Source organism: Hyaena hyaena, unplaced genomic scaffold (genome assembly GCF_003009895.1).
Source record: "Hyaena hyaena isolate Hyena2069 unplaced genomic scaffold, ASM300989v1 scaffold_830, whole genome shotgun sequence".
NCBI lineage: Eukaryota > Metazoa > Chordata > Mammalia > Carnivora > Hyaenidae > Hyaena > Hyaena hyaena.
Window position 1 is genome coordinate 746,924 of NW_024081455.1, and position 6,265 is coordinate 753,188.

At 52.7% G+C, this 6,265-nt stretch overlaps 1 pseudogene; it reads right to left on the reverse strand.

Annotated features, from left to right (window-relative positions):
- Positions 1 to 1,040: 1,040 nt before the first annotated feature.
- LOC120221906 lies at positions 1,041 to 3,394 on the reverse strand (annotated as a pseudogene).
- Between the last annotated feature and the right edge of the window lie 2,871 nt (positions 3,395 to 6,265).

Consider the following 6,265-nt stretch of genomic DNA (forward strand, 5'->3'; position numbering starts at 1 on the left):
AGAGAGAGAGGGAGACAGAGAGTCCAAGCAGGCTCCAGGCTCTGCATTGTCAGCACAGAGCCTGATGTGGGGCTCGAACTCATAAACTATGGGATCATGACCCAAGGTGAAGTTGGATGCTTAACCTACTGAGCCACCCAGCCACCACAAAGGTTTCACCTTTAGAAGCCTTGAAACACACATCAGAGTCCTGGGCACGGTCACAGCCTCAGAACCAACAGGACGTGGTCAGAGCCCCAGGAGAGGAGACTAAGGGAGGAGCCATGGGGTGGGTGAGCTCCTCATGGGGTCCTGTCTACCCATGATCTCAGGGATCACCCCTCCATACTTACTTGCAGACTGAGTGTACCTCCATCTTTTTCCCCTGTGAGAAGAAAACATCATGTCAGGGGCCAGGGAGAAGGCTGGGTCATGAGGTCCTAAAAGGACCCCCGAAATCCTGGACTGTAAAGAAATTTCCAGAACTTTGGGGCGCCTGGGTGGCTTAGTCGGTTAAGCGTCCGACTTTCGCTTGGGTCATGATCTCGCGGTTCGTGGGTTCGAGCCCCGCGTCGGGCTCTGTGCTGACTGCCAGCTCAGAGCCTGGAGCTTGTTTCAGTCTGTGACTCCCTCTCTCTCTGACACTCCCCTGCTCACGCTGTCTTTCTCTCTCCTAGAAATAAATTTAAAAAACATTAAAAAAATTTAAAAAAAAAAAGAAATTTCCAGAACTTTAACTACAGACCCAGGGCAATATTACATAATGTGAGGTAAGAGGATATGTGGAAACTAGATCAAACCCTCCTGGAGGTCTGCGTGCAGCAGGGCCTCCCCTCTGTCCATGACCTCTGGGCATCAGGTCCCATCACCAGGGGCATCCAGGTGAACATTTTCTTTTTCAGGTGTAATTTTCCAAAGAGTATTAGCAGACAGGGTCCCAACTGGGTAGGCACATGTATGTGGATGGTGCCTCCCAGGACTGAGGCAAAGCACTAGAAAATTTCATATGGCTTGAATCTCCCTTACCCCCACCTCTCTCTCCCTACCTTATGCAAGAAAACTCAGACCTCACCCCTCTCTCTACCGGAGCCTTTCCTCCTCCAAGTCACAGGTCCAGTGACTACAGCTCCAAGGACAGCCAGACCAGCAATGATTCCCATGATGGAGATGTTGGGGTGAGGTGGGGACTCTGAGAGGGAAAGGGAAGGTGAGAGTTCTGATCCCCAGGCCTCAGCTCTGATCCCGCTGAAGGTTTATAGAAGGTGTCATGTGTTCTGTTGTCTGAGAACAGAACCCACCCTTTCATCCCCCTTCATAACCCGTCTCAGGGTGATGGGCTCCTGCAGCCCCTCATGCTGCACAGGCATGTATATCTCTGCTCCTCTCCAACTGACACCACCAGTGCTGCCCACTTCTAGAAAGTCCCATCCCCTGCAGGCCTGGTGTCCACAAGCTCCGTGTCCTGGGTCAGGTCCTCTCCATCACTGCCGGGTCACACTAATCTCAGTCCAGTAGAAGCCTAAAGCCCAGCACTTAAGGGTCTCCCCCCCCGCCCCCCCCGCCAATGGTCAGGGTGTTGGATCACATGTGTCTGTGGAGGATCTGAGGAGAAGGGTCAGAAACTTTAGGAACTTTGCATCATCCCCAGTGGGCCACCGAGGGAGCACATGGGAGTGGGCAGAAGGAGTGCAAGACTCACACCCCAGCCCGAGCTCCAGGATCTGGAATAACTTCCCATCCCTTTATAAGTTCCCTTTGTAAGTAAGACAGCCTAGGATTGGAGGTTCATGGTCTCTGAGTTGGACAACAAAGACTTCTAGTCCTGACTGGTAGAGGAGGCCCAGTGGCTCAAAACACCTGGAGTCAACCCTCCAACGAAGATGGGCATGGGACAGACAGCAAGGCCTGAGGGAAGACGTCAACCAGTGGTGCCCAAGGTGAATACCAGGGTCAGAGAAACCTGCTATGAAATTCTTTCAGAGATAACCCTCTCCATCTCCTTAGAGGCTGGATCCCCTCAGTGTCCTGAGAGAAGGGTGGGTCCTCTGAACGAGTCTCTCTCTGGGACAGGATATGAAAACCCAGGGTAACCGCTCACCCTCAGGATCCAAGGAGGGGGGCAGGGAAGAATTCTGGTGTCAATCCCGTTTCCCTCCCTTTCTGGTGGGGCCAGCAGGAGGTACAGCCCCAACCCCAGATGAGATCAGGAGGCCTGGAGTCCACACATACCTGCTTCCTGCAAGGTCTCCTTCCTTTTCTCCAGGTACCTGCGGAGCCAGCGCACGCACTCCCTCTGCAGGTAACAGCCGGTAGTGCTCGGCTGCTCCGGCCCCCTCCTACTTGGGCTGATCGGATCCACCTCTTCCGCCGCCCTCCAGGAACGCAGGTCCTCCGTCAGGGCGCTGTAACAGGCGCCCTCAGAGGCGAACTGCTCATCCCGTGGAGGAGGCTCGCATCGAACCCCAAGTTCCAGCTGGAAGTCCCTTGGAAGGTGTGAGACCCTAACTCCGCTCGGTGGCCGGCCCCTCCCACTATCTCGCCCTCTGCGGGCAGTCCCGCCCACTAACCCGCCCCCGCAGTCGCCCCTTCACCTCCCCCCACCCTGCATGCGGGCTACCCGCGGTGATTGGTCAAAGACCTCAGAAACTATACAAAATCCGATTGAATCCCCGAGAGCTCATCCGGGGTTGGGGGGCCGGAGGGTCTCCTGGCTTTGCGGTGAATCTCAGACTTAGGGACTTGAGGAGACCCCAGCCGGTCCAGGGGGGATTCAGGGTCTCGTGACATGGACCCGGGCCCCAGTCACTCACCAGACTCGCTCTGGTCATAGTCGTGGAGGGCGGAGTGCAAGGTCAGCAGGAAGGTCTGTCCGTGCACCTCGGCGATCTCGGTCTGCTCCTCCCAAACTGTGGTCCCTCCTGCTCCACCCACGGCGTCCACGGCTCCACCCTCGGACTCGCGGCTCTGCTGGGGAATCGCAGGAACTGTGTCTCGTCCACGTGGTCCACCGAGACGTACGGCGCCTCCCCGAGGCCAGGCCGGGACACCGCGGTGTGGAAACACCTCAGGGAGTGGGAGCCTGTTGGCGCGGAGGGCCTGAGACCCCGCCAGACCCTCCTCCGGACCCTGGGCCTGGTCGCAGGTGGAGGAGGCAGGGAGGGCACAGGGAGGTGGACCAGAGTGGGGGAGAGCAGGGTGGAGTTGGAGAGGGTCAGGAGAGTACAGGCTGGGCGGGCCGGGGGCAGGTTGGGGCGGTAGGCAGTCCCTTCCACAGTGGTCCAGCGTCCCTGCCAGGCGTTCCCCTAACACAAAAGAGTCCTTTTCCTTCTGACTTCGCACTCACCGGCCCATGGCAGGGTCATGAGCAGCCTCCTGACAGCATCAGGAGGAGGGTTCAAGGCCCCAGGATCCCCATCCTCAGGATCTGGAAATCAGGGACCACAGTGAAGCTGATAGTCTTCTCTAGAAACCAAACAGACAAAGGAGTGTGAGCAGCGGCCTCTTCATGAGTCCCAGGCAGGGGGACCTGACACAGGCTGTGAGAGGGAGAAGTGAAACCAGGGGAGACAGGGACTCCCCAACACCAGGCTGCCCTGCCTTTGTGCCCTTGTGCCTTGGACCCTGACAGCCACGCCCCCCAGGGGACCAGGGACTGTGCCCAGCCCTCTCCTCTTGCAGGGAGCTCTCTCTGTCACACAGATTCCCGGAGCTCTGGTGCAGGGCCTTTCTGAAGATGCCAGGTAGAGACACCAGACTGGGCTCAGCTCTTTATCCTCACTTCCTTCCTGGAAACCCTCCCTGACCTGGACTCTCTGCCTCTTACCTCTTACCTCTCTCCCTGGACTGACAGACAGATTGACTGACTTACCTCTTTATTTACTTATTTATCCATTGTTTTTATTTAAATTCCAGTTAGGTAACATACAGTGTTCTGTTAGTTTCCCTGTATAACACAGTGATTCAACAATGCCATCCATCACCAGGTGTTCCCATCAGGGGAGCAACATGCGAAAGAAAGAATACGGACCACTTCTCACACCGTTTACGAAAATAAATTCAAAATGGATTAAAGACCTAAATGGGAGACCTGAAACCATAAAAATCCTAGAAAAAAACACACACAGTAATTTCTTTGACATGGGTAGTGACACCTTCTTTCTAGATGTGTCTCCTGATGCAAGGGAAACCACAGCACAAATAAACCACTGGGACTGCACCCAATAAAAAGCTTCTCCACAGCCAAGGAAGTGACCTCCTGGATGTTTTAGAAGGAGACGTACTCCCAGGGAATTTGAGGTCAGAGAGAGAGCTGGCTTTAGGGTAGTTGGTGCAGAAACAACGGTTTCCTCTCTAAACCTGGGTCACCTGTGCCTGGGGTACCAGCTAGAGATCCTCACAGAGGCCAGTTTGCTTTTTGTTTATTTATTTATTTATTTATTTTTTATTTTTATTTTATTTCTAGGATAGAGAGTGACAGCGTGAACAGGGGAGGGTCAGAGAGAGAGGGAGACACAGACTCCGAAACAGTCTCCAGGCTCTGAGCTGGCAGTCAGCACAGAGCCTGACGCGGGGCTCGAACCCACGAACCACGAGATCATGACCTAAGCGGAAGTCGGACGCTTAACCGACTAAGCCACCCAGGTGCCCCTGCTTTTTGTTTATTAACCATAATCTAGATCACCACTGAATGATCCAGAATCTAATCTGTCAGAGTAGTGATTTTACCATTCATAGACACATTTGTTTTCAGCGTCTTGCAATAACCAAAGCTGTAATTTTCACTTTCCCAAACCATGACTGAGGGTTTTTGTATTTTAAAATGATCTTCATTCCGTAGCTCTGTCTGGGAGTCCCAGACAATCCTCAACACAAAGCAGCACATAGAAGGGCAGTTTGTTACTGTATCTGATCTGTGCCTGGGCCTTGATTTATCAAGGTGACTAAGTGACAGCTGGAGAGGCGGATGGCATTGAGGGAAGATTTCTTTTCTTACTTACATTTCCCAAGGGGAGGGGCATGGCACACCACACAGGGCCACCGTGGGGGAGCACCTAGGAGGGCCAGGGGGCAGAAGGAAAGGAAGAAAGCATGGCTCAGAGCCTTGTTGTGTTTTCCTTGAGAAAGGGAAGGAGAGGCTAGGGAAACATTTTAGAATTGACTCGTCTGAATAACGTTATCAGTGGGCTCTGGGTGACAGGAGTTGTCTCTAGAAGTCTGCTAGCTGGCCCTGGGTCACCGGAGCAGAGGGATACTGCCTCCTGGAGTACATGCACCTGACTGAGAGATGGTTCAGAATAGGGGATGTGTATTGTTTAATTAGCAAAGGAAAGGCATGCTCCTGTGCAAGCACTTAGCTGTCTCTAAGAATTGTCCAGCCTGGGGGCACCTGGGTGGCTCAGTTGGTTGAGCATCCGACTTCGGCTCAGGTCATGATCTCACGGTTCATGGGTTCAAGCCCCGCATAGGGCTCTGTGCTGACAGCCGGCTCAGGGCCTGGAGGCTATTTCGGATTCTGTGTCTCCCTCTCTCTCTGATCCTCCCTTGCTCATGCTGTGTCTCTCTCTTTCTCTCTCTCTCTCTCAGAAATAAATAAAAAACATTTAGAAAAAAAAAAAAAAAGAATTGTCCAGCCTGGTGAGGGAGAGTGTCACCCCAGTTATGGAGGCCACACATGCCAGAGCATCAAGAATACAGAAAATATTCCGTTAACACAGTATATTTCAACCAGATTGTGCAACCATGAGTCCCTTCAAATTTGCAAGTATTTAGTGCAGTGAAAACGCTTTACCAGTGTTTGTACACTGCCTGTATTTTTGAATGAAAACCCTAGGAATATTGTATTGGGGTGTTATTGTTATAATTTTTTCCACCCTGATGAATCTTAGGAGGTAATTGGTTCACAGGCAGCACCCACAGAATGTAGTAAATACTAGATGCAAAGAATATGTTGCTAAGCCCTGTAGATAGAGATTTACTAAAATTATGTATAACAACATATTTAAATCTGAAAATTCCACTGCTTAGAATTCTTTCCCTCTACTTCTTTTCCTCACCCTGGGTCTGCAGCCCTTCTGTCTCCCATCCCTCAGGCCCTCTTCTCCCCTCAGTCCCCACCACCCTCTCCCTCCTGGATTGGGGCACTGGTGCCACCCCATCACCTGCCACCTGGGGCTCTTTTCCCCACAGGGTTCAGTGATCCTGCTAATGTGATCCTGCTAATGTGAGTCAGAAGGTGTCATTTCCTCATTGAAAATGCTCCAATGGCTCCATGTTTCTCTTGGGAAGC